Source organism: Rana temporaria, chromosome 10 (genome assembly GCF_905171775.1).
Source record: "Rana temporaria chromosome 10, aRanTem1.1, whole genome shotgun sequence".
Classification (NCBI taxonomy): Eukaryota; Metazoa; Chordata; class Amphibia; order Anura; family Ranidae; genus Rana; species Rana temporaria.
In genome coordinates, this window is record NC_053498.1 from 22,589,387 (window position 1) to 22,610,935 (window position 21,549).

Consider the following 21,549-nt stretch of genomic DNA (forward strand, 5'->3'; position numbering starts at 1 on the left):
GCAAAAAAGTTTATCAGAGCATTGTTATAGGAGGCAGCATAGTCAATCTAAAAAGTTGAAATCAGTAAAAAATTCCAGCTGTTTGGGGTGGTGATGGGGGATGTGCGGATATGTTAGGATAGGAGTATGCACACAGGGCTGCCGTCAATAAGGAACAGAAACCATGTTCCAATCTAGCAAACAAACAAGGAGAGAGGCGCCTCTGGGTGCAGTACTTAAAACAGTTTAAAAATGAATTTAAAATTAAAAAAACCACAAGTGAAAAGAAGCCACTCACATTTTGGTGGTCAATCGAAAACGTGTGGAGTCAATTTTTCAGGAGGGTAGGTAGGTATCATCTGGCGGTGTCTTTTCCCTTTGTCCCTGGTACAGCGCTCTGGGATGCAGGGGATCTGTCCTTCTGCCGCTGGTGGAATCTGTGATTTTCGGCGGTGGGCAGGGGGATCCTGTGCTGGCGCTGCGAGCCGTGTGTGCCGATGGACGAGCAGGGATGACGTCACCAGGAAAGCGACGCGTTTCTGAATGCTGGCCGCGAATGACAGGGCTGCCGCATTCCTTTCTCAAGCTGCTGATACGGAGCATGGGGCTAAACTTTGTATGACGGGGGAGTGGGCGGAGCTAGTCGGGAACAGACTGCAATAGGTTGAAGGACAGATCCCCTGCATCCCAGAGCGCTGTACCAGGGACAAAGGGAAAAGACACCGCCAGATGATACCTACCTACCCTCCTGAAAAATTTACTCCACACGTTTTCGATTGACCACCAAAATGTGAGTGGCTTCTTTTCACTTGTGTTTTTTTTAATTTTAAATGCATATTTAGGCTGGCCGCTAGGTGGCGCTTCCATAGATTTACGCAAGGAATATGCAAATGAGCTAGATACGCTGATTCAGAAATGTACGTCCGACCGTTTACGTTAGGCTTTTTTCGGCGTATAGTTAACCCTGCTATATGGCGTATCCTATGTTATGTATGGCCGTCGTTCCCACGTCGAGTTTTGAAAATTTTACGTTGTTTGTGTAAGTCGTTCGCGAATAGGGCTGGACGTAATTTACGTTCACGTCGAAAGCAATGACGATTTGCGGCGGAATTTCGAGCATGCGCACTGGGATTTTTTCACGAACGGCGCATGCGCCGTTCGTAAAAAACGTCAAATACGTGGGGTCACAGTTAATATACATAAAACACGCCCACATCATCCACATTTGAATTAGGCGGGCTTACGCTGACACAGATACGTTACGCCGCCGTAACTAAGGGCGCAAGTTGTTTCTGAATACAGAACTTGCACCCTAAATTACGGCGGCGTAACGTATCTGAGATACGTTACGCCGGGCGGACATATAGACCATTCTATCTGAATCCAGCCCATAGCGTCTACAAAATAAGGGATAGATTTATGGCATTTTTATTTATTTTTTAGGGAAGGGGTTAACACTAGGGGGCGATCAAGGGGTTAATATGTTCCCTAGGGAGTGATTGTAACTTTAGGGGGAGGGGAATCACAAGGGGAGGAGACTGATCGGTGTTCCTCTGTACTGGGAACACACATCGGTCTCCTCTCCTCTGACAGGACATGGATCTGTGTGTTTACACATACAGATCCATGGTCCTGCTGTGATTGTGGGCAATCGTGGGTGCCCGGCGGACATCGCGGCCGCCGGGCTCGCGCACCGGATCCCGAGCAATGCGGCGGGCACACACGCCCCCTAGCCACCCGGGAAGCTCAGGACGTCATATGACGTCCACCAGGAAGGAGGGAGGGTTCCTGCCAACGTCATTTTACAATGACTCGGTAGGGAAGGTGTTAAAGTGCACATCACATCTCATCTTGTCTCCTGTGCCAATTTAGAATTGGATAGTGGCACACATAGTGAGCAAAAAGGCAAAAAATCGGGCAATTGTAACAATATGTGGAGCCCAAATGGGCAATTTCTTTAATGAACTGACAGTAAGCAGTTAGTCACTATAATACACAGGCAGGAAATGGTCAAATTTTACAATACATGGGCAATCGTTAGAATACAGAAGCTAAAAATGGGCAATTGTGACAATACACAGGCAATGACAATAGCAACAATAAAGGAGACAATAACTGGAGGCCAGTCTGTCTCCACTCCCCAACTTTCCACCCCCATCCCTACTCCACCTTTACCTTTCCTGTAGGCCTAAAGTCCATCAGAAGGTGGTAGTCTACCCTGGACACACAGGGGCCGGATTCAGATACATTTGTGTATCTTTCCGCGGGGCTTAACGAATGAATGAATGAAAACTTATATAGCGCAGCACATGCGAACTTAATCGCCTCTGGGCGCTTGTTGTTCCTGTCTCCTTTGGTATCAAAAGAGATGAGTCTTGATCTTTCTCCTGAATGCTAAGTGATTCTCCTCCAACCGAATGCTGGTTGGTAAAGCGTTCCATAGTCTAGGCCCTTGGACCGCGAATCTCCTTTCTCCTTTGGACTTGTATCTGGCTTTGGGTATCTGGAGGAAATTTTGATTGGTGGATCGCAGAACGCGATTGGGATTATGAGCTTTTATTTTTTCGCATAGATAATGGGGAGCATTCCCATAGATACATCTATGCGTTAGACAGAGTGCTTTAAAAGTGATTCTGTCTTTTACTGGTAACCAGTGAAGGGCTCTCAGTGAAGGTGAGATTGATTCCCAAGGTTTTTTCCCAGTCACAAGTCTAGCGGCCGTATTTTGAACGACCTGTAGACGAGCGATTTGGTACTTGGGGAGTCCGAGGTAAAGGGCATTTGCATAGTCCAATCTTGAGTTTACAATAGCTCCCACCACGACCGCTATGTCTTCCTTGGGAATAAAAGGAGTAAGTCTGCGTAGTAGGCGCAGCAGATGGTGAGATCCGCTGACTACTGACCCTATTTGTGCGTCCAATGTCATGTGAGAGTCAAAGATGACCCCGAGACTTTTGACTTTGGTGCTAGGGGTGATGATTTTGCCCAGAATGGGCAGGGGGGTCCAAGTTGTTGTAGGTTGATTCATACGCTTCATACGCTTAGATACGTTACGCCGCCGTAAATTAGGGCGCAAGTTCTGCATTCAGAAAGAACTTGCGCCCTTAGTTACGGCGGCGTAACGACGTCCATACTTAACATAGGATACCCCTCATATAGCAGGGGTAACTTTACGCCGGAAAAAGCCTAACGTAAACGACGTAACAAAATGCACCGGGCGGACGTACGTTTCTGAATCGGTGTAACTACCTAATTTGCATATTCCTCGCGGAAATATACGGAAGCGCCACCTAGCGGCCAGCGTAAATATGCAGCCTAAGATACGACGGTGTAAGACACTTACGCCGGTCGGATCTCAGAGAAATTCTGGCGTATGTAGCTTCCTAAATACAGAAAGAAGATACGCCAGCGTAAAGGCTATCTGAATCCGGCCCACAGGTCTTTAGTAGACAGGGGGAGGAGTTGAAAGAGTAGAAAGCCTAGATCAGACCTCAAATAAACCTCCTCTAATCTCCAACACCGGCTTCTACTGCTGACCGACTGTAATAGCGAAACACATATTGCTATCCCTGACTGTAAATCCTTTGTTCTGCACTATGTTAATCCTATGATAATCCTTTGTAATACATATTTACTTTTAAAACAAAGAATATATATTAACATATTAAAAAAATGACACAAATAATCATAATCTCCTTTAAGACTGAACAAACATAACACTTCATATTTAAAACATTATTTTCAAACTTCATAAGGACTCCGAAAGCTATTACAGAGCATTATTGAATTCTAGTCTTTCAACCCCATGTTTGTTAGAGCTTTTACAGAGTCCCTATGTCAAGGGATACCCGGAGCAAGATCCTTATTTGGTGTAGGATGGATGAAGAAAACACTTAAAGCGGATGTGCCACGGGGAAAAAATCTTAAAAGCCAGCAGCTACAAATACTGCAGCTGCTGACTTTTAATAATAGGACACTTACCTGTCCTGGAGTCCAGCGCTGATCGCAGCAGAGCACGAGTGATCGCTCGTCTCTCTGCTGCTCCCCCGCCATCCACGCTGAGGGAACCAGGAAGTGAAGCGCTGCGGCTTCACTGCCCGGTTCCCTACGGCGCATGCGCGAGTCGCGCTGCGCCCGCCGATTGGCTCACACGCTGTGTGCTGGGAGCCGAGTGTTCCCAGCACACACCGGGCGACAGACGGGAAGTCAGAAAAACCCGTCTTTTGCCCGTAGCGTGTGGCCGGAAGTGGGTGCAAATACCTGTCTTTAGACAGGTATCTGCACCCCCCTCCCCCTGAAAGGTGTCAAATGTGACACCGGAGGGGGGGAGGTTTCCGATCAGCGGGACTCCACTTTAGGGTGGAGAACCTCTTTAATTTGGGAGAGGAGAACAAGACTGGCAAATAGTTATTTCAGCCTGCAATACCAGCAGATACCACTGGAGGCAGAGTCACCCAAAATCTAACTGACAGGACACACTCAGGCAGATACAAGTCTTAGCTATAAGCTGGTGCACCCTGATGCCTCGTACTCCGATGGGAAAACTGCTATGACAGCTTTTGGCCGGGAAAACCGTCCGTGTGTACGCTCCATCGCAGTTTTTCGGATGGGAAAACTGCCGGACAAAAAAAGAGAGCAGGATCTCTGCATCGGAGGTCCACGGCGATCTACCCATCAATTGCCGACAGCTGGCGTCTGACGGGTAGATGGAGATTTAGCCAGCATGCAGAGTAGTGCAGAAATTGTGTGTAATAAGTTCTCTCTCATGTCACTCGGCTCCCGGCGGCCCCTCTTCTCTTCTCGTCCATCCCCATTTGCTTGTGACATCACCTGAAATGGACGAGAAGAGAGGAGAGACCGCCGGGGAGCAGAGTGACATGAGAGAGAACTTATTACACATGATTCCTGCGATATTCTGCATGCTGGCTGGTAAACAATGTGCCCCATAATGTGCAATGGGCCCTGATGTGCCATGTGCCCCATGTCCTGAAGTGCTATGTGCCCCGTGCCCTGATGTGCTATGTGCCCTGATGTGCTATGTGCCCCGTGCCCTGATGTGCCCCATGCCCCAATGTGCTGTGCCCTGATGTGCCCCGTGCCCTGATGTGCTGGGCTCTGTACCCTGATGTGCTGTGCCCTGTACCCTGATGTGCTGTGCCCTGATGTGCTGTGCCCTGATGTGCTGAGCTCTGTACCGTGCCCTGATGTGCACTGTACCCTGATGTGTTGTGCCCTGGGCTGGTCTGGATGAAGGCCCCCTATGTGATGGTGCGTGTATGTGTGTGTGTGGGGGGGGGGGGGGCATTGAAGGAGTAAATATGGGCCAGTACCTCCTCCTCGTAATTACAGGCAGGATATAGAAAAGGAATGGAAGACATCCATAGTGTAATACTAATTTTATTGGTAAAAAGCATAAAAAACAAAAGCCAAATGGCTCCTTACATTAAAAAAACTGGGGCTGCTAGCTTGTCTGATTCACCTTGCATCTACCTCCGTGGATGGCGTGCGTTCCATTGGCTGTATGCAGCAACCAGAGGGACCGGAAGTGGCGTAGGATAGCGTGACCAGGTACCACCGCCGACGTACGTTTTGTAGATTACATCTTCGGGGGGCTTACCTGGTCACTGATGGCCATGTGACTAAATAATTTGCCCTTATTATATTGAAAATAACAAAAATATGTATTTTTTTACTTTAATAGCTACTTTAAATCACATTGCTATTTGCCTAGCGTACTTGTTTGTAGCCTAAATACTGAAATTTGCACCTAAGAATGTGATTTAGTAACTTTTGTGAAATGCCGGTAAAAACGTGGCTGCGCCAGTAAATTTCGGGTGTCGTGCCAGTTAATTTCAATCTGGTAGGTTGGCAACACTGGATGCATCAAATACATTCCCAGACACGGCGCACTACCATAACACTTTAAAAATATATATATATATATATATATTTATATATATACACAGTACAGACCAAAAGTTTGGACACTTTCTCATTCAAAGAGTTTTCTTTATTTTCATGACTATGAAAATTGTAGATTCACACTGAAGGCATCAAAACTATGAATTAACACATGTGGAACTATACATAACAAAAAAGTAGCCACGTTTTGCAGCAGACACATCTCTAGAACTGTTAAGAGGAGACTGTGTGAATCAGGCCTTCATGGTAGAATATCTGCTAGGAAACCACTGCTAAAGAAAGGCAACAAGCAGAAGAGACTTGTTTGGGCTAAAGAACACAAGGGATGGACATTAGACCAGTGGAAATCTGTGCTTTGGTCTGATGAGTCCAAACTTGAGATCTTTGGTTCCAACCCCCGTGTCTTTTTGCGACGCAGAAAAGGTGAACGGATGGAACGGATGGACTCTACATGCCTGGTTCCCACCGTGAAGCATGGAGGAGGAGGTGTGATGGTGGGGGGATGCTTTGCTGGTGACACTGTTGGGGATTTAATCAAAATTGAAGGCATACTGAACCAGCATGGCTACCACAGCATCTTGCAGCAGCATACTATTCTATCCGGTTTGCGTTTAGTTGGACCATCATTTATTTTTCAACAGGACAATGACCCCAAACACACCTCCAGGCTGTGTAAGGGCTATTTGACCAAGAAGGAGAGTGATGGGGTGCTGTGCCAGGTGACTACCTCTTGAAGCTCATCAAGAGAATGCCAAGAGTGTGCCAAGCAGTAATCAAAGCAAAAGGTGACTACTTTGAAGAACCTAGAATATGAAATATATTTTCAGTTGTTTCACACTTTTTTGTTATGTATAATTCCACATGTGTTCATTCATAGCTTTGATGCTTTCAGTGTGAATCTACAATTTTCATAGTCATGAAAATAAAGAAAATTCTTTGAATGAGAAGGTGTGTCCAAACTTTTGGTCTGTACTGTATACACATATATATATATATATATATATATATATATATATATATATATATATATATATATATATATACACATACACACACACACACACAGTAGCTTCCACTAATATATGTTATAATTATTGTGTGTAGGAGTTCCTACAAAATGCGTAGACACACAATGCATATTGAGCTTGGAGGTGGAAAGACTGGAAGAGACAGCTTATCCTCTCAGTGTTGGTAGACCTTGACCAATGACCAGCAGACTATCACTCTACCCTAGAAGATTGTGCTTTTCCAACCTTTGTGGTAACAGTGTGGTGAAGACCCTTTTCTGTTCCACCATGACTGTGCCTCCAAAGCCAACTTCATAAAGACACGGTTTGATGAGTTTGGTATTAAGGCATTTCAGACCCCTGACCTCAACCCTACCGAACACATTTGAGATTAATTTGAGCACCGGGTGCAAACCATTCTTCGATATCTGACCTCACAAATGCTCTCTTGGCTGCATTGGTGCAAAATTCCCCAGACACTCCAAACGCCCAAATCTTGTGGAAAGCCCTCCCAGAAAAGTGTATCCACAAAGGGAGAAAATCCCATTAATAATGACCATGGTTTTAGAAGGGGATGTCCAATGATCTCATACAAGTGTGATGGTCTATTGTCCACAAACGTTTGGCCATATAGTATACTTTAATAGATCCTGTTGGGCAAGAATAGAAAACTTGCACCTACACTTATGTCACGATGTACTTTGGAAACATATGCACATTGCTGATGTGTCCATTGGTTTCTTCCTAAATTTATCTTGGCATAATTAAATTTAAGAAATATTTACACAGGTAAACAGTACTCTGCCAGGGCTTTCCATCTGTTCAGTAAATTTTAAGGACGCAAGAAGCTTGGCAATGCCTCATAGAACACTTTTTTGGCTGTGAGACTGTTAAGGCCCGTACACACGGTCGGACTTTCGGCCAACAAACTTCAAAATCAACAAGTTTTCACATTTGTCCGATCGTGTGTATGCTCCATCGGACCAACTTTTTCAGGTTTCATCGGACAAAAAGTTTGGTCTGCAAACGGACAAACTTTACGACAACAAAAGTCCGATGGTGCCTAGTCCGACCGTGTGTACAGCAAGCCAAATCCGATTTTTGTCCGAAGTACAAACACGCATGCCCAGAACCAATGTTAAAATCAACCAACAATAGCAGAAGTTATAAACAAAGAATCAATCGAATATAACCAGTAAATAATGGTTATATAATGATAAAACAGCGCTAAGCATAAGTAAAAACATATAGATATAAGATGTTGGAAAAGAGTCCATAGATCAGTGAATCAGGCAAAGTTCAAAGTAATGTAGGAAATGTTTTCCAGGAATGGTAGTACACCCTCCACCGATTTCCAATCTTCACCAACACGTGAAACACACTTCCCCTCTGGGGTTCAAACTCACCAGAAAATCAATAAAGAAAAGCCTTGAAATATATCATCCTGATCGGACCTCCAACCGCATTCCAGAAGCAGCAAGGGATTTTTTTAAAAACTCCAAACAGGGGTTCATAGAAAAAACAAAGGGCACCAAATAGTGTAATATTGCTTTAATAAGTAAAATCCCGTATAAACACACCCCGCTTCCTATCTACGTACAATGGGTATACTTGTAAATGAGCATAAGAATAAAAGAGTCAACTTCACCGCTCTCCTCCACACGCAGGGGGTCGCGCTTGTGCTGGATGCACGCTGCTGAGGACGCCTGGTCTGATAGGGATGGTACAGCGGTGGAACGCACTCTTCACAACTTCCTGGATACGCCGTCGTAGCCACGCCCTGACGCGTTTCGTCACATCCGACTTCAACAGAGGGCGAAGTTAACCAAAGGGTGGCGATAAAGAGCAGAAAAACCACGTGATGTTGGGAAATTTTTTGAAAAGTTTTCAGAAAAGTCAGAGCGTGTGTATGCTATGGGTGTGACCGGACAAATCACTTCGGACAAAAATACAAGGGAAAAGTTGTCAGATGTCCGACCGTGTGTACGAGGCTTTAGATAGTCACCTCATCCATGGCTCCATTTCTTGCTCTTATGCCGCGTACACACGATCGCACATTCCGACAAGAATTTTGTCTCAAACTTGTGTTGAATACACACAGTCACACAAATTTTGCCGGAAATTCCGAACGTCAAGAACGCGGTGACGTACAACACGTACAACGAGCCGAGAAAAATTAAGTTCAATGAGTGGATTTTTGTGCGTCGGAATTGCATATACACAATCGGAATTTCCGACAAGAACTTTTGTTGTCGGAAAAATTGAGAACCAGCTCTTAAACTTTTGTTGTCGGAAATTCCGACAGAAAATGTCCGATGGAGCCTACATACGGTCGGAATATCCAACCAAAAGCTCAAATTTGTTGTCGGAAATTGCAATCGTGTGTACCCGTCATTAGTCTTCCAAAGAACATTAAAATCGTTTTTCTAAAACAGAAGTTTATAACATGACATCAGACTATGTGGATGTTTCAGGATCATATCAGAATTCAAGGGTTAGTAAAGGTTAATTTTTTTTTTTTTTTAAATAACAAACATATCATACTTACCTCTACTGTGCAGTTTGTTTTTCACAGTGTAGCCCTTATCCACGTCTTCTGGGGTCCCACGGTGGCCGTCTCAGCTCCTCCCCGCAAGAGCTAACCCCCTTCTGGGAAGCTCTCTCCCAAGGGGGTTATCTTGCGGGCGCGCTCCTGTGTGATACAGTGGCGGCCATAGTGTATCACTCGGCCCAGCATCCCACGCACCGCATCATTGATTTGATTGACAGCAGTGGGAGCCAATGGCAGCGCTGTTATCAATCTCCAATGAAGAGCCGAGAAGACCGGGCCAAGGAGCCAAGAAGCCATCGTGTTCACGACGCGGGATTTTCGAGGGCTCATGTAATTAAAAGGGGGGCTGGGGGGCTTGTAAGCATCTGATGTTTTTTAACCTTAAAGCGGAGGTCCACCTTAAAAAAAAAAAATATTAAAAGCCAGCAGCTACAAATACTGCAGCTGCTGACTTTTTAAAAATGGACACTTACCTGTTCAGCGCACCCGCGATGTCGGCAGACAAGGACGAACAATCGATCATGTCTCGAATGCTGCCGCCACCATGATCGGTGAGGGAATCAGGAAGTGAAGCCTTGCGGCTTCACTGACCGGTTCCCTACTGCAAATGCGCGAGTAGCACGGTGCGCCGTCACTGGTCCCGCTCTCTCCAGGGAACAGTGTGTTTCCCAGAAGACAGCGTGCGGGGGTGACGCAAAGGGTAAGGGCGTGAGTCCTGCGGGAGTCAATACCCAGAAGTGGTGCAAATACCTGTTTTATACAGGTATCTGCACCCCCTCCTCCCTGAAAGGTGCCAAATGTGACATCGGAGGGGGGGGGGGAGTGTTCCGAAAAGCGGAAGTTCCATTTTTGGGTGGAACTCCGCTTTAGGATGAAAAACCGGGAAGCTTTACAACGCCTTTAAAAAAAGAAGTCCAGGGGAAAATAAATAAATTATTGGACCATTTTTAAATGAGCTCCCATATTTGACTGCTGTTTCGTTTATTAGGTACACCTATTCAATTGCTTGGTAACACAAATTGCTAATCAGCCAATCACATGGCAGCCACTTAATGCATTAAAGGGGTTGTAAAGGTAAAAAAAAATTCCCTAAATAGCTTCCTTTACCTTAGTGCAGTCCTCCTTCACTCATCTCATCCTTCCATTTTGCTTTCCATTCATATTGGCACGACTTTAAGTGATGCCGACTTCAAAGTAGTCCCTGCACTACTTTGGCCCAACTTCCGTGCGAGTTGATGTCCATAGACCTCAATGTTAAACCCTCAAGTAGCATGCAAATCGTACCTGAATAATATAGACACGATTTCTGTACGACTTTGTAAGTACAAGCAGCTTTTTGACCCTTGTCCCACCCAATCCTTTCAACATAGTAGCCCCTCCCAAGCTCATTTTTTCTAGCACACATTCACTTCCTGGTTATTCCCTCAGGAACAATGTTCTTCAAACAGCCCAAAAAAAGAGCTGTCCTTGTCCTTCGCTTCTCCTCCTCTTCTTCCTCATGCACTGCTGCAGCTGCAATGACAACTGCTGTGGCAATAAATTGAGTAGCAAAATTTTCTGTCACAACACACCACAACAACCAGGAAGCAAACAGGAACTGGAAACAACTATGGCAGGAAAAGGAATTACCTCACAACACACCACAACACAACAACCAGAAGGCAAACAGGAACTGGAAACAACTATGGCAGGAAAAGGAATTACCTCACACCATGTATGTTTTCATTGGTTAATGCCAAAGTTGTGGCAAAGTAGTACTGATCCGAAATCGCGGCAAAGTCGCACGACTTTGAAGTCGTACGAGTGTGAAAGGGGCCTTAGGCATCTAGATTTGGTGAAGATGACTTGATGAAGTTCAAACTGAGCATCAGAATGTGGAAGAAAGGGGATTTAAGTGAATTTGAATGTGGCATGGTTGGTGCCAGATGGGCTGGTCTGACTATTTTAAAAACTGCTGATTTACTGGGATTATAATGCACAACCATCTCTCAGGTTTACAGAGAATGGTCCGAAAAGGAGAAAATATCCAGTGAACGGCAGTTGTGTGGATTTAAATGCCTTGTTGAGGTCAGAGGAGAATGGGCAGACTGGTTTGAGATTATAGAAAGGCAACAGTAACTCAAATAAATCGCTACACCCAAGGTATGCAGAATACCATCTCTGAATGCATAACACATTGAACCTTGTAGCAGATGGGCTACAGCAGTAGAAGACCACACCGGGTGCCAGAAACCGGAAACTGAGGCTACAATTCACACAGGCTCACCATAATTGGACAATGGGAATGCGGATGCAGATTGGAAGATTGAAAAAACATTGCCTAGTCTGACAAGTCTTGATTTTAGCTGCGACATTCAGATGGTCGGGTCAGAATGTGGTGGTAAACAACATGAAAGCATGGATCTATTCTGTCTTGTATCACCGGTTCAGGCTGGTGGTGGTGTAATGGTGTGGGGGATATTTTCTTGGCACACTTTGGGCCCCTTAGAACCAACTGAGCATCGTTTAACCACTTAAGGACCGGACCAATATGCTGCTACATGACCCAAGGGGTTTTTACAATTCGGCACTGCGTCGCTTTAACAGACAATTGCGTGGTCGTGCGACGTGGCTCCCAAACAAAATTGGCGTCCTTTTTTCCCACAAATGGAGATTTCCTTTGGTGGTATTTGATCACCTCTGCGGTTTATATTTTTTGCGCTATAAACAAAAATAGAGCGACAATTTTGAAAAAAATGCAATATTTTTTACTTTTTGCTATAATAAATATCCCCCAAAAACATATATACAATTTTTTTTTCCCCTCAGTTTAGGCCGATACGTATTCTTCTACCTATTTTTGGTAAAAAAAAAATCGCAATAAGCGTTTATCGGTTGGTTTGTGCAAAATTTATAGCGTTTACAAAATAGGGGATAGTTTTATTGCATTTTTATTATTATTTTTTTTACTACTAATGGTGGCGATCAGCGATTTTTTTCGTGACTGCGACATTATGGCGGACACTTCGGACAATTTTGACACATTTTTAGGACCATTGTCATTTTCACAGCAAAAAATGCATTTAAAATGCATTGTTTACTGTGAAAATGACAGTTGCAGTTTGGAAGTTAACCACAGGGGGCTCTGATGGGGTTTTTTGTGACCTAATATGTGTTTACAACTGTAGGGGGGTGTGGCTTTAGGTGTGACGTCATCGATTGTGTCCCCCTATAAAAGGGATCACACGATCGATGACGCCGCCACAGTGAAGAACGGGTGAAGCTGTGTTTACATACAGCTCTCCTCGTTCTTCAGCTCCGGGGACCGATCGCGGGACTCCAGCGGCGATCGGGTCCGCGAGTCCCACGGAGCTTCGTGACCCCACGGCTGGGCTTAAAGGGCAACGTACATATACGTTGATGTGCCCAGCCGTGCCATTCTGCCGACGTATATCGGCGTGAAGGGGTCCTTAAGTAGTTAAATCAGAGTCAGTGGCTTGGTATTTTGGACAGCTATTTTATCTAAGAGAAATCACCAAAACATGGCCTGTTGGGGGTACCTGAGGACAGGGTTGAGAACCACTGCTGTACTCCATTGGCCTCCACAGTAACCAGATCTCAATCCAATAGAGCACCTTTGGGGTGAGGTGGAATGGGAGATTCTCATCATGGATGGGCAGCCGACAAATTTGCAGCAACTGCGTGATGCTATCATGTCACTGTGGACCAAAATCTCTGAGGAATGTATTCTACAAGGAATTAAGGCAATTCTGAAGGCAAAAGGGGGTCCAACACGCAGGGCCGATCCTAAGGTCACAGGCGCCTGGGTGTAGAAATTCTTCCCCTTTACAAATGTTTCTATGGCAACGACTCAACCACAGAGATGCTGTCTTCATTAACCTTGGATCCTTACATGATCTCTTAACAATAAACAAAATACAGGAAGAGAAGCAGAGTACTTTTTTGGGACCTGGAGGGGGGCCTCTCTGATGGACACAGAGAGGGCTTCTGTTAGGCCCTGTACACACGGGCGGATATCCGTTGAAAACGGTCCGCCGGACCGTTTCCATCGGATATGTCTGCTGGCGGATTTTGATCTGATGGCTGTACACACCATCAGATCAAAATCGGAAAACATCCGCGGTGACGTGGCCGCGCCGTCGCCGCGACGATGACGCGGCGACGTGCGCGACCCTAGAAGGTAAATACTTCCACGCATGCGTCGAATCATTTCGACGCATGCGAGGGATGGGGATCGGACGGACTTATCCAGTGAGTCTGTACAGACGACCGGATAAGTCCGAAGGACAGGTTTCCAGCGGATAGATTTCTTAGCATGCTAAGAAATTTTTATCCGCTTGAAAACCGGTCGGCTGGACAAATGTCCGCCGAAAAATGTCCGCTAGGCCGTACACACGACCGGATTTGTCTGCTGGAACTGATCCGTGGATAAATCCCAGCGGAAAGATCCGGTCGTGTGTACGGGGCCTTAGAGAGTCTGTTAGAAAGACCTCCAGACATACTACAGACATGATACAATAAATGGTCAGAGACTGCAAACATGATACAGGAGACGGTCAGAGACTGTAGACATGATACAGGAGACGGTCAGAGACTGCAGACATGATACAGAAGATGATCAGAGACTGAAGACGTAGTACAGGAGATAATCAGAGACTGCAGACATAGTACAGGAGACAGTCAGAGACTGCAGACATAGTACAAGAGACTGCAGACATAGTACAGGAGACTGTAGACATGGTACAGGAGATGGTCAGAGACTGCAGACATGATATAGGAGATAATTAGAGACTGCAGACAATAGTACAGGAGATGGTCCATTAGATCCCTTTCACACTGGAGGTTTTTTCAGGCACTTTAGCGTTAAAAATAGCACCTGAAAAAAGCCTCATCTGCAATCGCAGTGTGAGATCCCCGGTGCTTTTCACAATGGAGTGGTGCGCTTGCAGGATGTGCAAAAATTTCCTGCAAGTAGCTTCTTTGAGGCACTTTCGTGTGTGTATACACATCGACGCCCCCTCCTCTGCAGGCGCCTGGGTGCAAGGCACCCTGCCTAGGATCGGCCCTGCCAACACGGTACTAGCAAGGTATACCTAATAAAGTGGCTGGTGAGTGTATATTACACTAAATACTAGGAAGCTGGATTTATGTACATGATCTGTGCTTATTCTTCTCCAGAGGCCTCACTCCATCTTTTGTGACTTCCAGGCCGGGTACCTGCACTGCGAGTCAGACCCAGTATTGGGGTTCTGATCGCTAGGGAAGAAGACTAAGCACACAAGTCACCTCCCTTTGCTAAAAATGGACCGAGAACTAAACGTTCAGTGGTCATGTGACTTTTTGTCACTCCAAACTCCTCCTTTAATTTGTGTAGCCCTCTTGGGGGGGTATAAGAAATGACCCTCCCCAAACAGGATATTGTGCTAAACCTGTAGGTATACAACAGAACCAGAATTTTTGCTTAGTGGAAGAGAGAGTTTGATAATAACGTTGGCAGTGCCTCTATCAAGGACAGGGACCTCGCTCGATTCACACAGTGTCCTCCTGTGCCGCCGATCTCCGTTCCCTGCGACGTTATGACGCACGGGAGCAGAGAACGGCGCCAAATTCAAAAAGGTAAACAAACACAATACATACAGTATACTGTAATCTTATAGATTACAGTACTGTATGTAAAAAATACACACCCCCCTTGTCCCTAGTGGTCTGCCCTGTTTCCTACATGTACTTTTATATAATAAAAACTGTTCTTTCTGCCTGCAAACTGTAGATTGTCCATAGCAACCAAAAAGTGTCCCTTTATGTCAAAAATGGTTTTAGAGCAGCTAGAAAACAGCGATAATAAATTATAATCACTTGCAGAATTGTGCGATAGCGATTTGTGGGGAAATTCGTCATAAAAAAATAAAAGTAATGACAGCGGCTGTCAAAATCACTGAAATTTGCTCAGTTGCAGAACTGAGCAAATTTCAGTGATTTTGAGTTGATTACATTATTGAATCATTTTTATTATAATTATATTATTATTTGTTATAATTATTTATTATATTATAATTTATAATTTTGTTTTTAAAAAAAAATCATACCCGGGATGTCTACTAGACTCTTGTTTGGTCAGATTTAAATGAGTTATTCCTAAGAATTACAGTCCTACAGTATAAAACGCCAAATTTCCTTGCAAATAATGGTACCGCTTTCAGCACCTTTTTTCTGAAATAATCATACCGCCAGGGAGGTTAAAGTAGTTATACACCCTGTACAACCACTTTTCCCTACAGGTAAGCCTATAATAAGGCTTACCTGTAGGTATTAGAAATATCTTCTAAACCTCTCCGGTATTCAATCAGTATCAATAGACTTTGACCAATAACTAGCAGACTTTCAACCTACAGTAACTGTGCTAGCAGTTATTTTCTATATATACTGACCAAGAGCAGTTAAACTGTATTTACACAGTATTCTATTCCACCAAAACAATTGTAAAAACTATGCTGGAGAAGCAACAATTAGAACCTGTCCACATTAAAGGCAGGGTGCAATCTAGATACTATTATATTATACTAGGGTGTGTTACTGAAAGCAACGAGATGTATGGGTGACTGCATGATTCTCCTGACAGCTCTGCTGCTCTTGCCCCCACATCATTTGTTGGCGATTCACAGAAACGGCCATGTTTATAGCACCTTCCTACACATAGGGGGTTATCCACAAAGCCGCGGCGCAACGTAACTTTTCGGATTTAAGTTACTCCGCCGCAAAATTCCCAAGTTAGGTGCCGATCCACAAAGCACTTACCTGGAATTTTGCGGCGCTGTAACTTAAATCCGTCCGGCGCAAGGCGTTCCTATTCAAATGGGCGAGTCCCATTTAAATTAGGCGCGCTCCCGCGCCGGACGTACTGCGCATGCTCCGTCGGGTAAATTACCCGACGTGCATTGCACTAACTGACGTCGCTCCGACGTCATTTGCTTAGACGTTAACGTAAATGGCGACCAGCGCCATTCACGGACGTCTTACGCAAACGACGTAGAATTTAAAACTCGACGCGGGAACGACGGCCATACTTAACATGGCTTAAGACAACTAGGGCTTAGCCCTAGTTTTACGCGGCGGAACTCGACATAAACTACGTAGATTTAGAGCGACGGGCCCGTCGGAGCGTTCGTGGATCGCCGTAACTGGTCATTTGCATATTCTACGCCGGCCTCAATGGCCTCGCCACCTAGCGGCCGGTCTAGAATTGCATCCTTAAGATCCGACAGTGTAATTCAATTACACATGTCGGATCTTCGTCCTAACTATGGGAAACTGAGTCTGTGGATCAGTTCCATAGTTAGGACCAGGGATACGACGGAGTAACAGCAGTTACTCCGCCGTATCTCTTTTGAGGATCTGGCCCATAATTCTTACAACTTCATGAAATATGGTAATCATCTATTTTTACTCTATGAAGCCAAATGTTTGTGGGCACCTGATCATCAACCTACTCATGTGGCCAATACAATAGTATGTGGATGTTGCTCCAAATGATTGAGTTCAGAGGTTCCCAGTGAAGGGTACTGTTCAGGGCTGGACTGGGACAAAAATTTGGCCCTGGACTCCATCCAGACTGGCCCACTTTGATAGGTCTCTCCTATGGCGGCCGGACAACAATGAGCTTGGTATGAAGGAATTTAAGGCCCCTGATCTCAACCCTACTGATCACCTTTAGGATGATTTTGAGCACAGAGTGCAAGTCAGGTCTTCTCATCCAACATTAGTATCTGACCTTACAAGTGCTCTCTTTGCCGAATGGGCACAACTTTCCCAGACACACTCCAAAATCTTGTGGAACATCTTCCCTAAAGAGTGTAGGTTGTTCTATCCATAAAGTGGGGGCCAACCTCATTAGCAACGACCATCGTTTTGAAAGGGGGTCTCCATCAATCTCATGTGATGGTCTACTGTTCACATACGTTTGGCCATATAGAATACGTTGGATTCTGTTGAGTAGCACCCAGACAAACTTGCACCTACACTGATGTCATTGTGTGCTTTGGAAATGTACGCACCTTCCTCGTGTCTCCATTGGTTTAATTTCTTACATTTATCTTGGCATAAGTCAGTTTGAGAATTATTTACACTTATAAACAATGATCTGCCAGATTTTACCATCTGTTGTTATGAAAACTTTAAGGATACAGGAAGCTTGGCAAGGTAGCTGCGAGATCGTTATAGTCACCTCACCCTGGATTATTGAATTTCTCAAATATTGCCCCAGGCCTGTCACCTGTTCTTCAGGTCAGCTTCTGCAGAACATCTCTATTCTTTCCAGGCCTGTCACCCATCTTCTTAAAGCCCCCCATTGCACTGTATTTTGCTCATAGTCTTTCCAAGAACCAAAAACACTGATACTGCGTACTAGGGTTGTCCCGATACCGAGCATTTGCGCGAGTACTTGTACTCGCGCAAATGCTCCCGATGCTTCCCCCGATACTCCCCCCCCCCCCCCCCCGAGAGCAGGTGGAGAGGGGGCAGAGAGCGGGCGGAGCAGAGCAGTCCTCAGGTATGGAGGAGAGGAGACCTGCTGCCATCTAGTCCCCAAAGTGAAAGCCAAGACCCCCCGCCGCTGCTGACATCTAGTTGATTAGCGCTCGGGGAACACAACAGCTTTCATTTGAATAGCTGTGTGTTCCCCGCCGCGCCTCGTCATGTATAGCCCCTCCCCCTTGTCCGGGCACTTTGATAGACATATCACCCGTTCCAGGATTGGACGGGTGATCTGTCTATCAAAGTGCCCGGACAAGGGGGAGTGGCTATATATGACGAGGCGCGGCGGGGAACACACAGCTATTCAAATGAAAGCTGTTATGTTCCTCGAGCGCTAAACAACTAGACAGCAGCGGCAGGGGGCTTGGCTTTCTCTTTGAGGACACAAGGCTGCATTTAGGGACATGGCTGCATTTAGGGACAAGGCTGCATTTAGGGACATGGCTGCATTTAGGGACAAGCCTGCATTTAAGGACAAGGCTGCATTTGGGGACACAAGGCTGCATTTAAAAAAAAAGTATCGGTATCGGCGAATACATAAAAAAAAGTATCGGTACTTGTACTCGGTCCTAAAAAAGAGGTATCGGGACAACCCTACCGCGTACACACAACCGTTTTTCATGACGAGAAAAATGCCATTTTTTTAATTGGTCGTGAAAAACGGTCGTGTAGAGTCTAGAGCATTTTTCTTTACGAGAAATTTTAGAACCTGCTCTATTTTTTCTCTGCGTTTTTCACGTCGTCGTTTTCCTCGTCGTGAAAAACGGTCGTGTGTACGCTTTAACGTCGGGAAAAAAACGGGCATGCTCAGAAGGAAGTTATGAGACGGGAGCACGCTTTCTGGTAAAACTAGCGTTTGTAATGGAGATAGCACACTCGTCATGCTGGAAATTATTGCATCGTTTAATGCAGCGCCTTCTTTTCTTCTTTATAATGCTACAACAATCAAATTATTTTGCTGCTGATATTCTCACAGAGTTATGACAAATGTGTTTCTTTATTATTTATCATGATCTCATGAATAATCTTTATTTTTTGTAAGCCAGATCTCCCTAAAAAATATATATTCATTTTTACAATCTTTTAATGAAGATCTTCTTTTTTGGTTATTAATTGGATAATATTTTAGACTGATTTCTATTTATTTCTTTTGAGTGTGTCAAGTTACCACAACAACATTATTATTTAGTATTATTTACCCACAAGGAGGTTAGTGTCCCTTGTTAATTTTAAAATGTGTTTTCAAATGTCCCTGCCTACTCACTAGCAAACTCTATATTTTCAATTAAAACACATGGTCAAGTTTTGACTGTAAACCAAAAATCCATCTATTCTGACTCCAAAAAAATTAAAGGTGAAGGCAAACCAAAAACACAGGTAATAAAAACAAAGAAGCCAGGAAGGCAGCACTGGAGACCCTGCTTGAATTTGTGCAGACACAGATCCCCACAGCAAACAACCAAGGATGTCAATAAAAAAATTGGGACCATTAGATTGACATATCTCCTCATTTTCTGGTTTTGGTTTTAGCCTTCCCTGCTGTCTTCCCTGCAGCCTTTGATAACTGAGTCTTCGGAGGCTGTGTCCCTGGAGGAGAGGTTGTGGCAGGAACAAGAGCATGATCAGGAATAGGAGCAGGAGCGGGAACAAGAGCAGGTTCAGGAATAGGAGCAGGAGCAGAAGCAGGAACAGGACGAGTGATCCGCACAATGTCTGTGTAATCATCCAGCTTCCCCAACATGTCCATGTTGACAGCCTTAAAAATGAGCGTTTCACATCGAAGACGCTGGCCCATCTCCATATTTGGCAGCTTGCTAGCAATTGGGGCCGCAATTTGGGGGCTTTCTGAGGGCCGCAATAGCCTCCCTAATTAGGGCCTGTGTCTCCTCCTCCATTTGCAGAAGCCTCCTGGCCCTTTTTCGCTGGAGTGCGGAGAGAAAGAATCTGAGACCTTGTGTGCCGCCGTGCCTCCTCCTGTGTCCCACTGGGGCCTGCCTCCTCCTGTGTCCCACTGGGGCCTGCCTCCTCCTGTGTCAAATTTTCTCCCCCCTCATCCTGGCTTTGCTCTATCTGTGTATAAAAAAGGTTCATAGTTAATTTTTGGTCTTCATCTATCACACACATTTTTCACCTCATGACAGATGTCAATTGAATGCTAAGAAATATTAAAGACAATCATTCTGACCCCTGCATTTTTCATTCTTGTCCCCATCATTGTTGGCCACTACTGTCTATTGATATGTCCAACACTTTTTGTTCAATCCTTAAATTTTGAGCACTATTAACAACTATTTGACATCATTATATTTTTAGTACAAAAAATCGTTAGCAAATTAAATACCTGGCTCCATGTGGCACAATCAGGCTCCTCCAGGAACTCTGAATGTTCCTCCGAAGATGGCTGCTCTTGGCTGCAGGGAAGGCTGGAGGGTTGGCTGCAGGGAAGGCTGGATCTACTTCTGGGGGGAAGAGCTGAAAGGGATTCCCTCGACTCTAGATGATCATTCAGGAAATGGAGTTGGCTAAAGTACCACAGATTTGGCTTGTATATCTGATCTGCAGCTGCTCCTGACCCTTTTATGACTTTCACTCGTTCAGACCGATATGTGCTCCTAATGGTCCCATTTTTTGTTATTGACATCCTTGATTGTTGCAGTGGGGATCTTTGTCTTCACAAATGCAAGAAGGCTCTCCAGTGCTTCATTCCTGGCTTTTATTGAGATTGCTTTTTGTCTGCCAAAAAAATTGGCAGATCCTTCCATCTCTGCAAAAACCTGGTCATGAAGTCATGATCTTTGAAGACATGCATGATTTCTGCAAGTCAAAATCAATACAAAAAAGCTAATGTCAGTCAAGCCTCTACTAATAATCTTTATCATCATATATAGGCCACAAACTCATCCACGGATCAGTAAAGCCAAAATAATGTTATATACCGCCGTTGTACACGTTCGTACCTTCTGCCATCTTCCACACACTGAACGTCGTTTTGACCCATGCGGATTACCGTTATATACACTGCGCATGCGTGAAGCTCTGCACGTTTTCCCCGCCCCTTCTCAGTCGTCTAGTGCAAGACAACATGGCGCACATTTGGCAAGTGGCAACCTCAACCGAGGAGCAAACCCAGGCGGAACCACACACCAGATCCCGGAGATACAAGGCCACAAATATGGTGTTTGAGGAGATGGTGGAAATGGTGGCAATATTGAAGAGGGAGGATTATGATGCTAAACATGGCCCATACAAATACCCTAATAAGGTGAAGACCCAAATAATGGACAAAGTGGTCAAAACTCTGTACCACAAATTTGGGGTGCACAGATCCAAGGAACAGCTCCGCAAAAGATGGTCTGACATCAAATTGAGGGAGCCGGAGCAATACCAGAAAATTAAAAGAGTCAATAGAAAAAGTAAGTAATTTTCCTGTGTACAGATTAGTATTAATATCATGGTGCTGCATGTGTTCAAGTTCACAGTTCAAGATGTCACGTTTCATGTTCGTGGGCACAATAATTGGTCGTATGAATCATCGTTCATTCGCTCACTAATAATAAAATA